This window comes from Mus musculus, chromosome 1 (genome assembly GCF_000001635.26).
Source record: "Mus musculus strain C57BL/6J chromosome 1, GRCm38.p6 C57BL/6J".
NCBI classification, from domain to species: Eukaryota; Metazoa; Chordata; class Mammalia; order Rodentia; family Muridae; genus Mus; species Mus musculus.
In genome coordinates, this window is record NC_000067.6 from 154,241,521 (window position 1) to 154,264,647 (window position 23,127).

Consider the following 23,127-nt stretch of genomic DNA (forward strand, 5'->3'; position numbering starts at 1 on the left):
CATAGTTCAAGATGATATGTACTGGAATTGACAGGTTTGTGAAATGTGAGACATCTGTGGAAAACACCATGAGCGTGAATGTATCAGAGGTGGGCTAAGGGTCTGTAGGGAGCCACTGTCCTCGATGGTACTATTAGATGCCTCTTGCCAGATCTCTGGTTCATCTTGTTCCTCCATTTCCTGAAACACAGAAGGCATTTTTAAAGCCTGGAGTTACTTTGCTGACACTTTGTGTATGAACATTTTAATCATAGTTTTAAAAAAAAGCCTGGAAATATATGCTTAGAATTAATCACTAAAGAAATAAGTGACTTAATTACACAAGGACTTCTAAAGACCGGGTTATATTAAAAACTAAGCCAAGAGTCAAGTAAGTGACAGACAAAAGATTAATGTGGAGAAATCCCTCAAAGCAATAAGAATATCATAAAGTATACTGCATGAGAGATGTCTCATATAAAAGACTATTCATTAAAGTGAGATTGTTTCAAGTAAATATGTACAGAAAAGTATATTACTGCTAAGTTAGTGAGCATTTCCCCTATAACAACCCAATTGAGCTGGGAGCTACTCAACCCCGGTGAGAAGATGCTTGAACATGAATATGCACGTGAGGCTAGCTCCCTTAGGAGATGATGAATTATTGTAAAAGTCAAGCTTTGTAAAATCTCCAGAGAGTTACGTATGGAAAGTTTTATTCTCTCCCCTATATTCTAAAGATACTCACCTTCTTCAGGAAATGACCTAAAATTTCAAATTAAAATTTAGGCATTAAGATATTCACAACAGTATGCTTAGAACACATACACACACACACACACACACACACATACCACTTATATATAAAAAAACACATATATTTATAACATAACACACACATATAGAAGATACTGTGTATATGTATATCATACTATAGTGTCTTGCTATAGTAGAAGGTTAACATCAAATGTCTGTTTCCATGAACTATTTGTAGCTATGAAGCATAATGGCTGTGAAGACAGTCCAGTCCACACATGATTGCTGCATGTTAATTGGTGACATGTGACATCACTAGAAAATAAGCAGTGCCTGCAACGTGTCTGCCAATCACACTGCCTCTTCCAGCTAGGTCCGTGCCAGGCCAAGCTTGGAGGGTTTTGTTTTTAAGCACTGATTACTAGGCATAATGTGACCTGATTCTTAGCCAGCGGTTTTTCCATAAAAAGGTGAATTACTTGACTCAGTGGGCTCTTTTACTTGGAAACTCATTTTGATTTTATTTGTAGATGGTTTCTACTGTAATGTCCTAGCAAATTCTCCTCTGCTCTTCTTGTCTGTTTTTGACAGGATTCCTGAGAGCTGGGGGATTATAGCTTTTCTCTCTCTTTAAGAAAACAGGACAACAAGTCCCTTCCGCTCGACTCGAGCCCCGGGCTACCTTGCCAGCAGAGTCTTGCCCAACACCCGCAAGGGCCCACACAGGACCCCCCACGGGATCCTAAGACCTCTGGTGAGTGGAACACAGTGCCTGCCCCAATCCAATCGCGCGGAACCTGAGACTGCGGTACATAGGGAAGCAGGCTACCCGGGCCTGATCTGGGGCACAAGTCCCTTCTGCTCGACTCGAGCCCCGGGCTACCTTGCCAGCAGAGTCTTGCCCAACACCCGCAAGGGCCCACACGGGACTCCCCACGGGATCCTAAGACCTCTGGTGAGTGGAACACAGCGCCTGCCCCAATCCAATCGCGCGGAACCTGAGACTGCGGTACATAGGGAAGCAGGCTACCCGGGCCTGATCTGCCAGGAGTCTGGTTCGAACACCAGATATCTGGGTACCTGCCCTGCAAGAAGAGAGCTTGCCTGCAGAGAATACTCTGCCCACTGAAACTAAGGAGAGTGCTACCCTCCAGGTCTGCTAATAGAGGCTAACAGAGTCACCTGAAGAACAAGCTCTTAACAGTGACAACTAAAACAGCTAGCTTCAGAGATTACCAGATGGCGAAAGGCAAACGTAAGAATCCTACTAACAAAAATCAAGACCACTCACCATCATCAGAACGCAGCACTCCCACCCCACCTAATCCTGGGCACCCCAAAACAACCGAAAATCTAGACCCAGATTTAAAAACATTTCTCATGATGATGATAGAGGACATCAAGAAGGACTTTCATAAGTCACTTAAAGAATTACAGGAGAGCACTGCTAAAGAGTTACAGGCCCTTAAAGAAAAGCAGGAAAACACAGCCAAACAGGTAGAAATCATTAAAGAAAAACAGGAAAACACATCCAAACAGGTGATGGAAATGAACAAAACCATACTAGAACTAAAAGGGGAAGTAGACACAATAAAGAAAACCCAAAGTGAGGCAACGCTGGAGATAGAAACCCTAGGAAAGAGATCTGGAACCATAGATGCGAGCATCAGCAACAGAATACAAGAAATGGAAGAGAGAATCTCAGGTGCAGAAGATTCCATAGAGAACATCGACACAACAGTCAAAGAAAATACAAAATGCAAAAGGATCCTAACTCAAAACATCCAGGTAATCCAGGACACAATGAGAAGACCAAACCTACGGATAATAGGAATTGATGAGAATGAAGATTTTCAACTTAAAGGGCCAGCTAATATCTTCAACAAAATAATAGAAGAAAACTTCCCAAACATAAAAAAAGAGATGCCCATGATCATACAAGAAGCCTACAGAACTCCAAATAGACTGGACCAGAAAAGAAATTCCTCCCGACACATAATAATCAGAACAACAAATGCACTAAATAAAGATAGAATATTAAAAGCAGTAAGGGAGAAAGGTCAAGTAACATATAAAGGAAGGCCTATCAGAATTACACCAGACTTTTCACCAGAGACTATGAAAGCCAGAAGAGCCTGGACAGATGTTATACAGACACTAAGAGAACACAAATGCCAGCCCAGGCTACTATACCCGGCCAAACTCTCAATTACCATAGATGGAGAAACCAAAGTATTCCACGACAAAAACAAATTCACACAATATATTTCAACGAATCCAGCCCTTCAAAGGATAATAACAGAAAAGAAGCAATACAAGGACGGAAATCACGCCCTTGAACAACCAAGAAAGTAATCATTCAACAAACCAAAAAGAAGACAGCCACAAGAACAGAATGCCAACTCTAACAACAAAAATAAAAGGAAGCAACAATTACTTTTCCTTAATATCTCTTAATATCAATGGACTCAATTCCCCAATAAAAAGACATAGACTAACAGACTGGCTACACAAACAGGACCCAACATTCTGCTGCTTACAGGAAACCCATCTCAGGGAAAAAGACAGACACTACCTCAGAGTGAAAGGCTGGAAAACAATTTTCCAAGCAAATGGACTGAAGAAACAAGCTGGAGTAGCCATTTTAATATCGGATAAAATCGACTTCCAACCCAAAGTTATCAAAAAAGACAAGGAGGGACACTTCATACTCATCAAAGGTAAAATCCTCCAAGAGGAACTCTCAATTCTGAATATCTACGCACCAAATGCAAGGGCAGCCACATTCATTAGAGACACTTTAGTAAAGCTCAAAGGATACATTGCACCTCACACAATAATAGTGGGAGACTTCAACACACCACTTTCTTCAAAGGACAGATCGTGGAAACAGAAACTAAACAGGGACACAGTGAAAGTAACAGAAGTTATGAAACAAATGGACCTGACAGATATCTACAGAACATTTTATCCTAAAACAAAAGGATATACCTTCTTCTCAGCACCTCACGGGACCTTCTCCAAAATTGACCATATAATTGGTCACAAAACAGGCCTCAATAGATACAAAAATATTGAAATTGTCCCATGTATCCTATCAGACCACCATGGCCTAAGACTGATCTTCAATAACAACATAAATAATGGAAAGCCAACATTCACGTGGAAACTGAATAACACTCTTCTCAATGATACCTTGGTCAAGGAAGGAATAAAAAAAGAAATTAAAGACTTTTTAGAGTTTAATGAAAATGAAGCCACAACGTACCCAAACCTATGGGACACAATGAAAGCATTTCTAAGAGGGAAACTCATAGCTCTGAGTGCCTCCAAGAAGAAACGGGAGACAGCACATACTAGCAGCTTGACAACACATCTAAAAGCCCTAGAAAAAAAGGAAGCAAATTCACCCAAGAGGAGTAGACGGCAGGAAATAATCAAACTCAGGGGTGAAATCAACCAAGTGGAAACAAGAAGAACTATTCAAAGAATTAACCAAACGAGGACTTGGTTCTTTGAGAAAATCAACAAGATAGATAAACCTTTAGCTAGACTCACTAAAGGGCACAGGGACAAAATCCTAATTAACAAAATCAGAAATGAAAAGGGAGACATAACAACAGATCCTGAAGAAATCCAAAACACCATCAGATCCTTCTACAAAAGGCTATACTCAACAAAACTGGAAAACCTGGACGAAATGGACAAATTTCTGGACAGATACCAGGTACCAAAGTTGAATCAGGATCAAGTTGACCATCTAAACAGTCCCATATCACCTAAAAAAATAGAAGCAGTTATTAATAGTCTCCCAGCCAAAAAAAGCCCAGGACCAGACAGGTTTAGTGCAGAGTTCTATCAGACCTTCAAAGAAGATCTAATTCCAGTTCTGCACAAACTATTTCACAAAATAGAAGTAGAAGGTACTCAACCCAACTCATTTTATGAAGCCACTATTACTCTGATACCTAAACCACAGAAAGACCCAACAAAGATAGAGAACTTCAGACCAATTTCTCTTATGAATATCGATGCAAAAATCCTCAATAAAATTCTCGCTAACCGAATCCAAGAACACATTAAAGCAATCATCCATCCTGACCAAGTAGGTTTTATTCCAGGGATGCAGGGATGGTTTAATATACGAAAATCCATCAATGTAATCCATTATATAAACAAACTCAAAGACAAAAATTACATGATCATCTCGTTAGATGCAGAAAAAGCATTTGACAAGATCCAACACCCATTCATGATAAAAGTGTTGGAAAGATCAGGAATTCAAGGCCCATACCTAAACATGATAAAAGCAATCTACAGCAAACCAGTAGCCAACATCAAAGTAAATGGAGAGAAGCTGGAAGCATTCCCACTAAAATCAGGGACTAGACAAGGCTGCCCACTTTCTCCCTACCTTTTCAACATAGTACTTGAAGTATTAGCCAGAGCAATTCGACAACAAAAGGAGATCAAGGGGATACAAATTGGAAAAGAGGAAGTCAAAATATCACTTTTTGCAGATGATATGATAGTATATATAAGTGACCCTAAAAATTCTACCAGAGAACTCCTAAACCTGATAAACAGCTTCGGTGAAGTAGCTGGATATAAAATAAACTCAAACAAGTCAATGGCCTTTCTCTATACAAAGAATAAACAGGCTGAGAAAGAAATTAGGGAAACAACACCCTTCTCAATAGTCACAAATAATATAAAATATCTTGGTGTGACTCTAACTAAGGAAGTGAAAGATCTGTATGATAAAAACTTCAAATCTCTGAAGAAAGAAATTAAGGAAGATCTCAGAAGATGGAAAGATCTCCCATGCTCATGGATTGGCAGGATCAACATTGTAAAAATGGCTATCTTGCCAAAAGCAATCTACAGATTCAATGCAATCCCCATCAAAATTCCAACTCAATTCTTCAACGAATTGGAAGGAGCAATTTGCAAATTCATCTGGAATAACAAAAAACCTAGGATAGCAAAAAGTCTTCTCAAGGATAAAAGAACTTCTGGCGGAATCACCATGCCAGACCTAAAGCTTTACTACAGAGCAATTGTGATAAAAACTGCATGGTACTGGTATAGAGACAGACAAGTAGACCAATGGAATAGAATTGAAGACCCAGAAATGAACCCACACACCTATGGTCACTTGATCTTCGACAAGGGAGCTAAAACCATCCAGTGGAAGAAAGACAGCATTTTCAACAATTGGTGCTGTCACAACTGGTTGTTATCATGTAGAAGAATGCGAATCGGTCCATTCCTATCTCCTTGTACTACGGTCAAATCTAAGTGGATCAAGGAACTCCACATAAAACCAGAGACACTGAAACTTATAGAGGAGAAAGTGGGGAAAAGCCTTGAAGATATGGGCACAGGGGAAAAATTCCTGAACAGAACAGCAATGGCTTGTGCTGTAAGATCGAGAATTGTAAGTGGGACCTAATGAAACTCCAAAGTTCCTGCAAGGCAAAAGACACCGTCAATAAGACAAAAAGACCACCAACAGATTGGGAAAGGATCTTTACCTATCCTAAATCAGATAGGGGACTAATATCCAACATATATAAAGAACTCAAGAAGGTGGACTTCAGAAAATCAAATAACCCCATTAAAAAATGGGGCTCAGAACTGAACAAAGAATTCTCACCTGAGGAATACCGAATGGCAGAGAAACACCTGAAAAAATGTTCAACATCCTTAATCATCAGGGAAATGCAAATCAAAACAACCCTGAGATTCCACCTCACACCAGTCAGAATGGCTAAGATAAAAAATTCAGGTGACAGCAGATGCTGGTGTGGATGTGGAGAAAGAGGAACACTCCTCCATTGTTGGTGGGAGTGCAGGCTTGTACAACCACTCTGGAAATCAGTCTGGCGGTTCCTCAGAAAATTGGACATAGTACTACCGGAGGATCCAGCAATACCTCTCCTGGGCATATATCCAGAAGATGCCCCAACTGGTAAGAAGGACACATGCTCCACTATGTTCATAGCAGCCTTATTTATAATAGCCAGAAGCTGGAAAGAACCTAGATGCCCCTCAACAGAGGAATGGATACAGAAAATGTGGTACATCTACACAATGGAGTACTACTCAGCTATTAAAAAGAATGAATTTATGAAATTCCTAGCCAAATGGATGGACCTGGAGGGCATCATCCTGAGTGAGGTAACACATTCACAAAGAAACTCACACAATATGTACTCACTGATAAGTGGATATTAGCCCCAAACCTAGGATACCCAAGATATAAGATATAATTTGCTAAACACATGAAACTCAAGAAGAATGAAGACTGAAGTGTGAACACTATGCCCCTCCTTAGATTTGGGAACAAAACACCCATGGAAGGAGTTACAGAGACAAAGTTTGGAGCTGAGATGAAAGGATGGACCATGTAGAGACTGCCATATCCAGGGATCCACCCCATAATCAGCATCCAAACGCTGACACCATTGCATACACTAGCAAGATTTTATTGAAAGGACCCAGATGTAGCTGTCTCTTGTGAGACTATGCCGGGGCCTAGCAAACACAGAAGTGGATGCTCACAGTCAGCTAATGGATGGATCATAGGGCTCCCAATGGAGGAGCTAGAGAAAGTAGCCAAGGAGCTAAAGGGATCTGCAACCCTATAGGTGGAACAACATTATGAACTAACCTGTACCCCGGAGCTCTTGACTCTAGCTGCATATATATCAAAAGATGGCTTAGTCGGCCATCACTGGAAAGAGAGGCCCATTGGACTTGCAAACTTTATATGCCCCAGTACAGGGCAACACCAGGGCCAAAAAGGGGGAGGGGGCGGGCAGGGGAGTGGGGGTGGGTGGATATGGGGGACTTTTGGTATAGCATTGGAAATGTAAATGAGCTAAATACCTAATAAAAAATGGAAAAAAAATAAATAAAAAATAAAAAATTTAAAAAAAAAGGCTAAAAAAAAAAAAAAGAAAGAAAGAAAACAGATCTCAGCTGGGTAGTGGTGGCGCACGCCTTTAATCCAGCACTTAGGAGGCAGAGGCAGGTCGTCTTCTGAGTTCGAGGCTAGCCTGGTCTACAGAGTGAGTTCTAGGACAGCCAGGGCTACACAGAAAAACCCTGTCTCGAAAAACCAACCGACAAAACAACAACAACAAAAAAAAACAGATTTCCTCAAATTTATCACCTACATTTTCCACATGAACTTTGTCATTTCTGAGAACAGCCTCTCATTCTCTGATGGTCCTGTTGTGGACACAAGAGTCTCAACAAAGACTTGCACCACATTTCTCTCCTTTTCTCAGCTTCAGCGGTCAGTGAGAAGTAACCTTCTGCACCTGTGGTCTTCAGCCTTCCTGACGCTGCGACCTTTAATACAGTTCCTTAAGTCGTGGTGGTCCCCAACCATAAATCTATCTGTGGTCCCTTCATAACTGTAAATCTGCTAGTTATGAATCATAATATAAATATCTATTTTCTGATGGTCTTTGGTGACCCCTGCATCATTTGACCCCCCCAAAGGGGTTGCGACCCACAGGCTTAGAATCATTGTTCTACAGGTGGCACTAAAAACTGTGGCCAAACCATCATTCTTACTGCCTGGGTCTTTTTGAGCCATATGCAAGGACGCTGCTGTCATAAAACAAAGGGAACCTATGTCTCTGGGATATAGACAAAAGGCAGCTCTAATTGCTTTGACCTTGGTAAAAGTAAGAAACACACTTCAGTCATCCTTAGACATTGAAAATGGAGTGTGACATTAGCCCTGAGCTCATTATATTTTAAGTCATGCTCCACCTGCTTTGTTCATGCTCTTCTATCTTGTTTCATGGATGGTGTTTTTTTTCTCCTCTTCAAAAGCATAATGGTTCTTTCCTTGGCAATCTTTGTTTTTAATTCATCCCCCCCAACAAATTGTTTCTCTATTTAATATTAGTGCTCGTTTTAACTGTTTCGCGATTTCTTGACTACTGAATTTTAAAATAAAGCACTAAGATTTCATCACACGACTAAATATGTAGCTCAGTTGGTAGAGTGCTTTCTAGTATGCAAAAGCCCTGGGTTTGATCCCAGCACTGCATAAATCAGATATAGTGGTACATGCCTATGGTTCCAGTCCTCAAAGAGTAGAGGCAGGGGGATGAGAAGGGGCTCAAGGGCAGCTTCAGCTATGTATCAAGTTTGAGGATAGCCTGAGCTTAGTGAGAGATCCTGTTCCCAAATAAAACAAAATAGAAAAAAATTAATTTTTAAGTAATGGGATGGATGGATCTTAGATTATTTTTATTGTATTATGTGTGGAGCCCAATTGTTCTTTGAGCAAACCACAGACTTTAGTGTATGAAAATCCTTTATTCAACATTCAGATAGAACAATCCTAGTGGAGTATCTCATCTGAAGAAGATACAGCGCACACATCTGACTGTTCTGGGTGCAAGGTGTAGAGAGAGCTCATTGTTGAAACTGTCGGTTTCCCCTGGATTCTGACTGTAGCACAGGGTGCCCACAGCTGGAGCCCACAGCTGGAGCCCACAGCTGGAGCCCACAGCTGGAGCTCTTCTTAGTCATTTGCACTGAAGGATCAGCTTCTGTCCTTTTGCAGGAATTGATCATTTGCCTGGGTCATTTTGGAAAGGTGATGTGAAGGGACCTAAGTATTTCTTACATGGGTTTTGGCCCAGGCCCACATTATCAGTTCATGGCAGCCCTCTTGAAATACAAATTAGCACATCTTCTGCAGCTGTTTGGACTGCGGCTTACTCCCTTTCAGCAAAGTAGTTTGCCACTCCTCCAGGTTGTATAGCACTCGGTATAAATGAGATTTTTCAAAACCATTAAATTTTATTCTTATCAGTGGCTTCCATCTACCTTGTATTGTCTGCATTTATATATTTTTATTTATTCATTGGAAATCGACTACGTTTGAGGACAGGGAAGACATGTTTTAAAAATAAATGGTGAATTACATTATTTAGCAGTATAGGTTGCTTTCATAATGGAAACATCAACATAAAATCATCACAAGACGTGCCAGCACAACCACATCTAACAGAAGTCTGTGCAAGCATATTAACAAAGTGGCCAGTGCACAGGAGTCATTTGACCTTCTACCTAGTCCCCTTCTCCCAAGAGGTCATAGAGGGTTTCAGGGAATTATGTGCATGTTTGTGCAATTCTTGGAAGAGTAAAAAAACAGTCCAATTACTCAATCTCACAAAGACTTGTTCAGGAGAAAACTCACATCATTAAAATCCCCCTTGAGAATTATTTTCTGTGAATTTGTACAAATAGCATAAACAGAAACGAATATTTCACCCTTTCCTGCTTGGCTCTTTGGTTGCTTCTCTGAGCACACCTGTAAGCATGAGAACTTGAAAGGATGGGCAGGAAAGTATCATTCGGATTCACTGGGCTCTACTATATGAGTTCATCCCTGAGCACTGTTCATTTTCTTATTGAACCTCAGTCCATTAAAGTTCAGAAGGCTGTTTATTCCCCTCCCCCTTCACTCCATGAAACTTTTCTACAGCGTCATATTCTTGGAGAATCTCTCCTAAGGAAACAATCCAACATTAAAAATATTTGGATTAACCCTTTAATCCCAACATTTGGGAGGCAGAGACAGGCAGATCTCTGTGTGTTTAAGGCCATCTTGGTTTATATAGGGAGTTCCAGGACAGCCAGAGCTACAGTAGTGAGATCCTGTCTCCAAAACAAATGAACAATCCCCCAAAATAAAAATCCCCCCAAATCAGATTATAAATTTACATAGCAGTCACATCAGAATAGCTGGAGGTGTGTTTATCCGCTTATGTATATATGTATGTATGTATGAATATATGTATGTATGTATTATTTAGTATGGGTGTTTTACCTGCATGTATGCCTGCATACCACATGAGTTCCTGGTGCCTGTGAAAGTCAGAAAAAGGTATTGGATCCCTTGGGACTGGAATATAGATGATTATGAGCTACCATGTGGGTGCTGGAAATTGAGCTCAGGTCCTCTGGAAGAATGTCTTATGTTCTTAACTGCTGAGCCATCTTTCCAGTCCTTCTGTGTGGTGGTTTAAATAAGAACAGGCCCATGGGCTCTTATGTTGGAATGCTTAGGGGGTGGCACTATTTGAAAGGATAAGGAGGTGTAGCTTTCTTGGAATAGGTGTCACTGGGTGGTAGGCTTTGAGGTTTCAAAAGTCCAAGCCAGGCCTAGTGTCTCTTCCTGCTACCTACAGCCAGATGTAGAACTCTCAGCTACCATGTCTGCCTGGGTACTGCCATGCTTTCCACCATAAGGATAGTGGGCTAAACCTCTGAAACTGTAAGCAAGTCCCAATTAAATGCTTTCCTTTATAAGAGTTACCTTGGTCATGGTGTCACTTCACAGTAATAGAACACCAACTAAGACATATACATACTTTCTCTTACACACATATATGCAAACAGTTATATGTGCACACACACACACACACACACACACACACACACACACACACACACACACACACACACACATTCCTCTACTTATCCCTGCTAGGTATTCTTAATTGCACAAGGGAGGGAAAGGATCTGCTATAGAGAGGAGCATGCTGTTCATCTTTAGTAACCGGAGGAAGGCAGAGTATATGGATACAGATGGTTGGAGGTGGGTAGATGAGGTCGTGGGAGTTTGTGGAAGTTCTCTTCTGATTGCTCCAATTTTGCCAGGAAAGAAAGAAAGCAAGGTCGTCTGCTGAGAGTGAGAATGGGGGCAGAGGTGCTGGATGTGTGAAGAGAAAGGAAAAGGTGTGACATAATCTAGTAGCAGGGGAGGGTGGACTGCGGGAAATGCAGCACAGATGCTGGACAGCATCCTGGGTCCTCCCGAGGAAGCAAAGCAAGACAGATGGTATGGGTTGGTGGGAGTTCTTGGCCACTTTCAATTACCATAAGTTCGTAGGCCAGAGCAGCAAACAATTGGAGGTTAGATAAATAAATACAATGAAACAAAAGGTGTATGTGCAGTGGGAATTTCTGCTCAGCAACTGTCCTGCTGGAGGTGGAGGGAAAGGGGTTATGCTTGCAGTAACATAAAGCCATCTGGGCACAGGAAGGTGAGAGAACGGAGTTAGCCCTGCCGTCTTGTGACTGACACAGGGTTTGGGACCATAGTAAAGGTGGTTCAGTTGAATCAAGGCAGACATTGATGAGAACCTTAAAGTGTTGCTTGGTGAGCATTTGGGATGTGGAGGCCGATCCCAGGACCACTTTCAGGAAACCTACTCATACTGCCTGTGCAGTGCTCACTCCAGGCCCCTTCTAGGGAGGAACTGTGCAGTTGCCAGTGGCTATCACATACCTTAAGCCAGTTAAACCTAAATACCTTTGTGGAATTTTATTTATTTTCTGTTGCTCAGAGAAGAGAGTTGACCATGCCTTAGGGAAGTTACACAAGCTTGCTCTGGGCCATACAGCTAGTAAGGTCAGAGTTAAGATTCAGATTACAAAGCTGTCTCCGTAAGACATCTTAGTCTGCCTTGGGTTTTGTTGTTAAGCCAGACTATCTTCTCTTTGAGATGAGACTGAAATGAGACAGATATGTGGAGTGAGGGCAAAGTTGAAATTTGTATTTGAAGTTTTCTCTCTCTCTTTCTCTCTATCTTTCCCCTGTCCCTCCTTCCCTTCCACCTCTCTCTCTCTCTCTTTCTCTCTCTCTCTCTCCCTCCCTCCCTCCCTCTCTCTTCAAAATGAGATATTGCCTCCATTAACTTTAACACTTTAAAAGCCACGATGATTTCCCCATATTTCTAGATGCCCAAGGTTTATACTTTATTATTTTTTTAATTCTGTGTATGAGTCTGTGCAGTTGGGTGCAGATGCCTGTAGAAGGCAAGGGTATTAGATCTTATGGAGCTGGAGTTACACATGATTGTGAGTCACCTGATGCGGGTCCTACAAACCAGGCTTGGCGTCTTAGTGTTTCTACTGCCATAAAAACCCACCATGACTAAAGCAGCTTGGGAAGAAAATAGTTGACTTCATCTTACATCTTATAATCCAGAAAGTCAGGCAGGAACTCAAGGCTGGAACCTGGATGCAGGAACTGAAAAAAAAGGCCAGGGATTGCTGCTTACTGGCTTGCTCCTTGTGGCTTGCTCAACCACTGTCTTATAGTACCCAGTACAGGAGTGGCACTGCACACAGTGAGCTGGGCTCTCCCACAGCCATCATCCATCAATCAGGAAAATGTACCATAAGTTTGCCCACAGGTCAGCTTGATGAGGGATTTTTCTGAGTTTCCCTCTTCCAAAATGACTATAGCTTGTGACAAGGTGACATAGAACTAGCCACACAATGGTTAGAGCAGAAAGTGCTTGTAGCCACTGAACCATCACCCCAGCTCAGGGTTTTCATTTTCACAGATTTCTATAGGTCTCAATCTTGACTGGTATGGATTGGCTCACTTAAGAGGGCCTCTCTGATCTTGTGGGAGCTTTGATATCTATATTTAATTGAACTGGATAGATAGAAAATTGTTCTTCCTTCCAAACAAAGTTTTTTGTTGTGGATTTTATAAAAGCATTTGATAAGGAGTGAAAAGGGACATTACCTTAGCCTCACAGAGGTATCCCATTGAATGTAATTCACTATTATTCTTAATGACTATTTAGCTTTTTCCTCTGGGATTTTCCATTGGTCCCTTCATCTAGAAATGTCTGCCTACTCTGGCCAGTTTTCTGAGTCTTCCATTTTCTCTCCTTATACTTCTTCCCTTTCTTTACTCCTTATTCTTATTTGTTATTCTTGACAATGCTTTCTTTTTTTAATTGTGATTTGTCAAGCAGCTATCTGTATTCCTATTCTCTTATGCGAGGTTCAGCCTTTCTTTGGGGATTAAAGTTCTTTAAAGTTCTGTAGTGATTAAAAGTGCCTTTCCTGCAACAAGACCCAGCTGTTTGGTTTAGTTTTATATTGCTTTGTGTGTAGAAAAAAAAAGCCATCTATTGAGGTAAGAGTTTTAGAAGGAAGGGCAAGAGTAAGAAAGGGCTGAAGAAGGTGGGGAAATGCCAAGTGTTTTCTGTAGGGAAATGGAAACAGTACCCAAAGGGAACCAGCGTCTGGAATGTGGGAGCACTCAGGGCTGGGATTAGGGCTAGGTCTTTCTCTAGCAATCAGTCATACAAATGAACAGAGAGGAAGGAAGGAAGGAAGGAAGGAAGGAAGGAAGGAAGGAAGGAAGGAAGGAAGGAAGGAAGGAAGGCAGGCAGGCAGGCAGGCAGGGAGGGAGGGAGGGAGGGAGGAAGGAAGGAAGGAAGGAAGGAAGGAAGGAAGGAAGGAAGGAAGGAAGGAAGGAAACAGGACATTGGTGTGTGTAAGGTCAGAAGCCTGCATGGTTGACTATAGAGCAAGACAAAAAGTACTCTCTAAAGACAACTGCTTATGACCTGGGCTACACTCCCATTGTGACAACGAGAAAGTGGCCACAGGGGAAGAACAAGGAAGATGGGAGGAGGGTGTTGATTGCCCAACTAAGTAAGAAAGGGCAGAGAGAGAGAGAGAGAGAGAGAGAGAGAGAGAAAGAGAGAGAGAGAGAGAGGAGTATGAAAGAGATAAGGTCCAAAAGGAGTTAAGACCGAGTATCTGCAGGGCTTACCTGGCACTCTGAAGCCCAAATCCCTAGGAGACCCCAATATCTTCTCATGGGCCCCAACAAAAGAAGCTGGCCCTACCTCATGGCTCCCCTCCCCTTTTATTCCCAAAGATCCCAGACTATCATAGGTTTAGTGGTTGAGGCAGCCCACCTAACTTACACTTTCCAAAAGTCAGATGAAAACAGCCATTGGGAATTCAGAAGTCCCTCCCAGGAGGGTGTGGCCCAGCTGCCTGCAGGGCAAGCTTTCAAATGGTTAGTTACTTTAGGAAAATGAAGTCATGTAATAACTATTCTCTCTCTCCCACTTCTCTTACTAACATCCCACTCTCTTTTTTAGGGAACAATGTTCTCTCCTGTCTGCTGCTATACATATGGAGACTGGGAGAGTGGGTATTTGATTTCCCTAGACTTGAAATTGAATCCATTTCCACTTTGACATTGTCTCTCTTTTACCTGTGCCTCCTTTCATCGTCCTTTGGTCTCATTGCTCAGTGGCCAACTTCTCCTCCCTCCCATCCCACATCTCTGTTTCATTATTTTGGATTTCCATTTACTGTTCTTCCCATCAAGAAGAGCATGGGAACACAGTCTTCCTTATTAGAGTGGACTGTTGCTTTGGAGGTCTTTAGCATGCAATGAGTGAGCTACCTGTCACCTCCGGAAACATCCCGGGTTTCTGCCAGCTCTTCCCCCCTGCTGCTCCTGCCCTCCAGATCATACCTCTAGTAGCTTGACATGATGGGGCCACTTTAAAACTGTGAGAATTGTCCCTATTCATAGGTCCAAAAGGAGACTCAGTGGGTGGTACCATTAGCTCTAAAGCTTGAAGCAGATTGCAATTGTCTTGCTCAGAAGAGAGAATCCCAAGTCAGAGCTTTTTTTTTTTTTTTTTTTTTTTCTTTTTGATAAAATATTCTGGACCAGATTTCAAGCTGCTCTGGCACCAAACAAGAATCTTCCTGTTCTTGATGCGATACGTTTCCCCACCGAAACGATTTCAGACTTGCCAATCACAGGCAGGAGCTCCTGACGCTTATTTGCAGGATCCGTGACAACCATTGTCTTACCCCATAATATCCCGCTTCCTTCTAGCCCTCCCCAGAACCGGAATAGAGCTCCTGCGGTTCAGTATGCAGGGGATCTGTTGCGAAAACAACAGACAGCTTCCTTTCAATATTTCATCATAGAGTCACATATTTTTGATACACGGTATTTCAAAGTCGACAACTGGGGACAGAAGATGAGCTCTTTGTGGGGCAGTGAGCCAGACGGAAGCAAGCACCAACCTTTGGAGCTCCCCCTTCGCATTATGGAGATGCCGTCAGCTCACTGGACCACCTGCTTTTCTATCAGGAAGATCAGTGTAGACCATGACTGGGAACAGTTGGAAGGCAGGGTCCTTGTTCTTCATGGCACCTGAAAGATGTAAGCTCTCTTGTGGCAGAACTGAGTTGAATCTGGAGTTGGCAGTAGCTCACAAGGTTGTTCATATAGACATCTAGTTCAGGGGCTCATTTTCAAACCTGAGCCCAGAGAGCATTAGGATCCAGTGGCATGTAGGTTAAAAGGTTATCAGGACAGAGATACAGATGCAAGCCTGTTTCATGAGCAATAGAGTTTGAAGAACGAGGTGATCGCCAGTGTTCTGTGGTTATTATTATTTTTAATTACAAAAAAACTATAGACCTTTAAATTTTTATTTTTCTTATTTAAAATACAAAATATTAGGTTTCCTTGTGGCATTTCCCAAAGAAAACAATGTTTGTTGTGTAGCCTTCTTCCTCCTCCTAGCCATTATCCCGCTGTACTCTTCCCACCCCTAGTACCTCTGTCTGTTTTCATATCACTAGTCCCTTTGTCTTACCATCTTCCTCAATGCCTCTTGTCCCCCCTCCCATGGTCTAGGTTCATAGCCTATGCCTACTCACACCTAGCCCCCCCACCCCCTGTTTACATACATACAAACACTGAAGGCTAGGATTTACATATTAAAGACTATGCCTTCCTGAGTCTGGATCACCTCACTTATAATAGTTTACAGATGTACCCATTTTTCTGGAAATTCCATAATCTCACTTTCCTTAGCATTTGAGTCTTTAAAATGCCACTGAGCCTTTTGGATGAACAAAGGAGACCAAGTTGAGTTGTTACCTCAATAGACCTCTGCGCATCACTCTGGGATGGGCAGATCCATTCCAGACCTCTCACATTTATACACGAGGAAATGGAAGTGTCAAGAGGAAGTGGCGTGCTCACTGACCTTTGACCTACTGGCCCTTCTGGATTGGAGCCCATCAGCCTTGCTGTGCACTCCTGAGGCTGCCACACAGCTGCTTGCATCCACACAGCCGCCTGCATCTACATAGCATAGCACAGAAACAATCAAATGAATAAGCCAATACCATGACTCTGATGTCAAACGCTTGTTTTCGGTGTGACATTTTGAAGATTGATAACCTGTGACTGCTAAGAATTATGCCGAAACTCTGAAGGTCCTCAGAGAATACATTTTCCCCTCGTGTGAGCCATGCAGTTCCCAAATTTCAGATCCATGTGAGGCGTTGTTATACCCTGCCTTATATTTTATTCATTTAGTTTAAGCCATCATTTCATTTTTTTTTAAAGGGCAAATGATTCCTACAGCAAGAACCTTTACAGGCAGATGCAAAGCCCTGTGCTGAAACTGAGGAAAAAAAAATTTTTTAAATGCCAAGAAAACCAGTTAAACGTGTGTGGAGCATTAGCTAGGGAGGTGTGCATGCGTTGGAGTGGGGGTGTCTTCTGAGTCATTGCCCTAAATTTAGCAATGCAGTTTTTCTTTCTTTCTTTTTCTTTTTTTTTAAATAAGCCTTTAAGAGCTGGTTCCCAGAGATCCTGTTATTTCTCTGCATGTGCCTTACGTAAGGCTTTGTCACAGGCCTGAGGAACAGGCAAAAAGGAAGGGTGTGGCCCCTTCCACAAAGAACCATGAAGTTCAGAGTTACTCAAAGGCTAAGGAACTCAAGCCTTTCTTTTGAGGCTGTCTGCTGGAGATGCTGTCTGCTAAGTGCTTCCCACTTTCATGTTGTGGGGCGGTTTGATATTTATTCACTTCTCCATGTGGAGTAGGACTGTCACTAGTGTTAATCATTCCCAAGAGCATTGGCATAACTCTTATTGAACTCTTCAAAGCATTCTCTTTGCCATCCACCTTCATTCCTTTGTGTTCTCTCTCTCTCTCTCTCTCTCTCTCTCTCTCTCTCTCTCTCTCTCTCTCTCTCTCTCTCTCTCTTTCTCCCTCTCTCCCTTTCCCCTTTCTATTTTTTTCTATAGATTCACCTCATGAATGGTTTCTGAAAGATGTGGGCTTCTAGAGAGTTTGGAAATCTATTTCTTCAGAGTTCGTTTCCAACTTATGAATAGTAATTGCTCACATGGCTTCTCTCAGCTTCCTTTTAGCAATCCGTAGGTACATAATGGCTGGGATCCTGAAGATCTGTTTAGGCACTTGCATAGTCTGTAAGTGATGCTATCGAGAGGATGCCACTTTTAAGCTGGAACAATGACCTTTCCCTGTGTCTCTAGCTCTTCTTAGCTGTCTCTGCAAATGCTCACAGGTAGGCTCGGCTTTGAGGGAAAGAAGCAGTAGCTATCCTGATGGCAAATGCCCCTCTTGCCTCTTCCGATTTCTGCATCTTTGCTCTGACAGTGTCCCCAGCCTGAGCGCCTTACTCCTACCTACCCATAAACAAACCTCTTGTCTGTTCTGCCGTCCTACTGGATTCTTTTCTGTCCTACTGTGTTGCTGGATATTGCCATAAATCTCAGCCAGATTAATCCTGGACAAAACTGATAACCAATCTCAGAATTAATAACCAATAATGCATGTACATATTAGTTATCTGGCATAGTAAAAATTGTAATAGAGATTTTATTTAATTCTCACTATTACGGAAATATTGCTTATATTTTAGGCCTTCCTCTAGGCATCAGTTCATGCCAGGTCCTTGCTTACATCCTTGGGGTAGAGATCCATAACAGCACACTTTAAGAAGAGGAGACATCCAGGTATGCAGTGGAGTAGTTTGGTGAGCTAGGATTACAAAGAAGGCTCCATTAAAATACCCGAAACATCATCTGAGTGGGCAGAGTCTGCAAGAATGAGGGAAGGGCATTCCTGGCATGGGGAAGAGCTAGCGTTCCTGAGATGGGGACAACTCATCATATATCCACAGATAGAGGGGCATACTCCTGCAGTGTACCAAGGGTAGAGGGAAGCAGAGCTGGTAATCCCAAAATTGGCTGCCATCAAGCCAAGGTACTCTTGGTAACCCATGCTATGTAGTGTTGATTTTAGGTCATTAAAACCTGAAGCTTTTTTGAAGGTTTTAGCAACTTAAGTATCAAGACACCAAGTATTCCCTTAATATTATGACCTTGAACTTCAACAATTAAGAACTAAGTCAAGCCACACCCAGAAAGGGCTTCAGTCTGTCCTAGATGAGCCCTAATCACCCTATACAGTTGACCAACCTACTCTTCAGCTTCTCGAAAGAAGCAGGATGGCTTGGGTGCCTCTTCCCCACCTTTCTCGTAACTCAAAGAGAAAAAGATATTCGTGTAGCCCATCTAAAAACTCAAGGTGTCTCAAGAGACACTCAACACACAAAGTGACTTTCTAGACTTTCTGACACTGTAAGATCCCTCTCAGTTCCCTTATTTGGTTCCTTTAGAGTTTATGACATTTCCTCATGATGCCCAGAAACGTTCCCACAGAAGCAGTGAAATAGACATTTAAATTGAAGTATGACTAAACCAGAAAAGTCAGCAATGATTAACAAGGCCTAGTTCACCTTTTAAAGCACTAGACAGCAGAGACAATTAAAGCATCGCTTTTGTGTGCTTTCTCTTGACAACCATAAAGTTTTTTGTTTCAGACACACTCAGTCTTAGTTACTTCTCTATTGTTGTGATAAGATACCATGACCCAGGAAATTTATTGAAGAAAGATTTTATTTGGGACTTACAGTTTCAGAAGGTTGGAATCCATGACTATCAAGGCAGGGAGCATGGCAAGAAGTAGGCAGGCATGGTGCTGGAGCAGTAGCTGAGAGCTCACAGCTTGAGACACAGCCATCATAATAGCTTCTAGAGACGCAAGATATTTTTTTCCCTTTGCCCATTACTGTGCTTTTTCTTATGAAAAGTTAGAATTGTGGTGTGAAGTAATAAAGCCTGGGTCCATGAGATATCTGTCTCAGAGGATCAAAAGCCACACTACCACAACAGAAGACTTCCTCCAATCCCTTCATTTTTGACTTTACCAGCTCTCAATGATAGCAGCTTACCCAACTCCCCAGCACTGCCAGAACTCAAGTAGCTGGGAACTGATGGCCAAAGGGTTAGCCCTGTTGTCTTTTCTGGTTAACTCGTAGGCTCGACTTGCCTCTTCTCTTTGCTTCCTGTTATGCTGGGAGGCTTTTCCATATTGAATGGCAACGGTTTCCTTTCCTTTAGGGAAGGCTGTTCCTTCAGTCTTCATCTCAATAACTTGGTAGGACTCCTGAAAGCAAACCCCACCCCAGTGTGGAGACCTAGCCTGTCAGGAGCCTCTGAATGTAATGCCTCAGGCTAGTCCACACTCAGTCTCCAACAATCAGTCAGCTATTCTAAGTGTTTCTCCCTGGCACCTGCAGCAGTAAATGACAATGGCCTGTACAGCCCTGTCTCCATGTCAGGGATGACAGTTTCTCTTCTCTGAAAGATCAAAGTTACCGTTCAGGTTTTCTTTTTTTTTCCAGGTGTTTCTTGTTTTGAGGGCACAAATACAACTTCCAAAGTCCCTTACATGACAGACCGGTGGCTAGGGATTCTTGTCTTTGAAGCTCCTGTGGACAGTGTCCTGATAACACACGTTTAGTGTTTTCTGAGTTAAAGTCTAAACGAGTGAAAGGGAAGCATTAAATTAGGGGCTAGTCACCAAAGATGCTGCAAGCGTCACTTCCATGTCACCAGGAAGAGCACTGGCACAGTGATTATTGAAAATGTAGCCTCTGCAGCTGTCATTTCTGCATTGTCCGGACCTCTGCAAATACAAGGAGAGGCAAAAAAGTAAGAAGTTTAATATGCTACTCAAAGCAGGGACCAACATATGCTCTGTTAGCTTTAGGATTGTATACACGGTGCTAAATATCCTAGCCTTTTTGTTCTGTTTTCTTTGTTTGGTTTTGAGACAGGATATCACTGTGTAGTCCAGGCTGGCCTCATACTCAGAGCAGTTTCTTTGACTCCTAAAACGTTTATTGAATGCTTGTTATCTAGACATCTCTGTCCACCAAAGAGCTTCAAAGATAAGAATCCCACAGTCGCCAGTCTATCATGTAAGGAACTTTGGATGCTATAGATCTTGCCCTCAAACAAGAGAAACTGGGAAAAAGAAAATCCCAGTTAGCATTGTGGGCATGAGCTACACGGCCTGGCCCTGGTCTTTTGTGTGATGCCACTTTCCAAGGCTTCATGGTTATCCATCACTGAACTGCAGGGATAGATTTTCTATCATTTAACGACTAAGATAAATGATAGAAAAGGAAGATGAATAACACCCCCCACACACACACACCCCAATGAAAGGAAAGTATCCTTAGAGAAGTGAAGAAGCCTCAGAGGTTCCCATCTACTTTCAAGAGGAGGCTGTGCCTAGAGAACACCCAGGGACTCCCAGGGCCCTAATCTTGCTATAGCTTGCTCAGTAAATATGACAACAACCAGCTGCAGACACTGAGAACAATTAATCTCTCCCATCAGATGAGTGGCCAATACCCAGGAACAACTGTCCCACTCCTGATCTTATAATCCATCTTCCCACTGCTTTACAACACTGTGGACAAGTTTAACGCCTGCCAACTACATCAGAAGAGCGCTTACCTCTGATCCTGTGAAGCTGACATTCTCCCATTCATTTTCTAAGCACCTGCCTCTTGGAGACAGGGTTTCTCGGTATAGCTCTGGCTGTCTCGGAATTCACTCTGTAGACCAGGCTGGCCTGAAACTCAGAGATGTACTTACCTCTGCTTCCCAAGTGCTTGAGTTAAAGGTGTGCAGCCACCGTTCTGCCAACAAACTCAATTTTTTTTTTTAAAGCTGCCTCTTTTTCATCTAAAGCTTATTCTTACCCGTCAATTTCTCTCTGCAGATTCCCAGATCTCTCCAGTGTATTCTGCCTTGATTTGCCTCTTTCTCTGAAAAATTGGGGCAGAAGGACCCTCTATGATGCAAGTAAGCTTTGTAGAGTTGGATTTATTACTTAGCATCTCCAAAATTCTATTTCTTTACTGAAAACTGGGGACAACAGTAACTGCTCCAGAACAACTGTTTCTTTGCAAGTTTAAATCGAATGACGTAGGTGAAATGCGAGACTCCACATCCAGCACAAGAGAGCATGAGAATTGTGGCAATTTTTTTTTTAGCAGAGTTTAGCCATTGTTACCACTGTTATTTTCAATTTTTAATAATCCACATTCCTGTTTCTCCTGGTTGTCTTTCCTTTTTCCTATATCAAATCATTACTTCTGATTTTCCTGTTAGCTTATGGCATTCTTTTACATAAAGTTTAGAAGTTTATGTTTTTATATGCCAAAAATGTTTTCAGTTCATAAGTGAGGGTCTCTATGATGACCATGATGACTTAAGCACTATGGTGCTGATGTTGACTTGGGCTAGGAGGACCTGGGATGCTCTTCAACTTCTAGTATAATATATACACGATGGCTTCCCATGAAAACTATTACCTGAGGACTGACAAAGGCAGCTTAGTTCTACTCTAGTCTCCATGGAGACTTGACTCCAGCTCTTCCACTGTGTTTAACTGAGAAAACAACCTCAGAGAGGGCTGGGGGTGTCTCAGTTTCCTTCCACCCTCCACCTTCTTAGCCTCTGGGGAGTGGGTATCATCTGGCTTCTGAGGCTGGATGCAGAATGTAGGGATTGAAAACATTCCCCCTAGGCAAGGTTCTCTTCTGGTCCCAGAGGGTGCCTTCTGAAATATGCATGACCTAGTCATTTAGAAACATATCCCATTAAATGAGGTATTTTTTTAAAGAATGGGAAATAATTCATAAAGATAAAAATATTTCACCCGTTTCACAAAAGTGCAAAAATAAAATCTGTACCTTCATTGCCGGCTTCCAAGAGGGAGGACAGGGAGAAGAGACAGAATGTATTGTGGTTGACGCTAAGGGAGACCAGAAACTTGATTGACAGTTAAGTGGTGTCTGAGACGGAGGGGGGCGGGCAGAGGGGGAATCTTGGACAAGGACTGTTCTTCAGTTCTGAGCTTATCAAGTCACCCTCAGCATGGCACTTTGCCCCTAGAAGGTGGTCCACCCCAGGGGTCCAAACTCCATCCAGTCTCCACTTCTCCTCCTCCTCCTCCTCCTCCTCCTCCTCCTCCTCCTCCTCCTCCTCCTCCTCCTCCTCCTCCTCCTCTTCCTCCTCAACTCTCTTTAATTGGATAGCTCTGAAAACAGAAATCAACTTGGCCCATTTAGAAAGCATTTTAAACTCTGGTGGCTATGTGACTTCTCCTGGTCTTTTTCTCCAAGCCCAGCCTCGTTACTCCTTAAAACAGCAGCCATGTCGAAACTCTGACAGCTCTTTGTCCCACGGGAGGCTCTTCAGGCTCATGGACTTCAAGCCTCTACTGAAATGCAACCTTTTCAGAGGACCTACTAGCCGGTGCTCAGATCCCAGACAGTCCTTTCCATCTGCCTTCCCTGCTAAATACTCCC

The 23,127-nt window shown here is 42.5% G+C and overlaps 3 long non-coding RNA genes across 3 annotated transcripts in view; 1 reads left to right on the forward strand and 2 right to left on the reverse strand.

The window, feature by feature from the left end:
* Positions 1-15,386, reverse strand: 4930452N14Rik (RIKEN cDNA 4930452N14 gene). Its single transcript, NR_040629.1, has 4 exons — positions 15,083-15,386; positions 14,520-14,592; positions 12,756-12,811; positions 1-180 (listed from the first exon to the last, which is right to left on the reverse strand). It is a non-coding gene; the product is annotated as an RIKEN cDNA 4930452N14 gene (long non-coding RNA).
* Positions 14,169-23,127, forward strand: part of 4930532M18Rik (RIKEN cDNA 4930532M18 gene) — a 14,728-nt gene continuing 5,769 nt past the window's right edge. The window contains exons 1-2 of the long non-coding RNA NR_108050.1: positions 14,169-14,241; positions 21,534-21,616. This is a non-coding gene — a long non-coding RNA (RIKEN cDNA 4930532M18 gene). The remainder of the gene's footprint in view (positions 14,242-21,533; positions 21,617-23,127) is intronic.
* On the reverse strand, positions 20,154-22,551 carry Gm30465. Its single transcript, XR_387488.2, has 3 exons — positions 22,510-22,551; positions 21,514-21,579; positions 20,154-20,426 (listed from the first exon to the last, which is right to left on the reverse strand). It is a non-coding gene; the product is annotated as a predicted gene, 30465 (long non-coding RNA).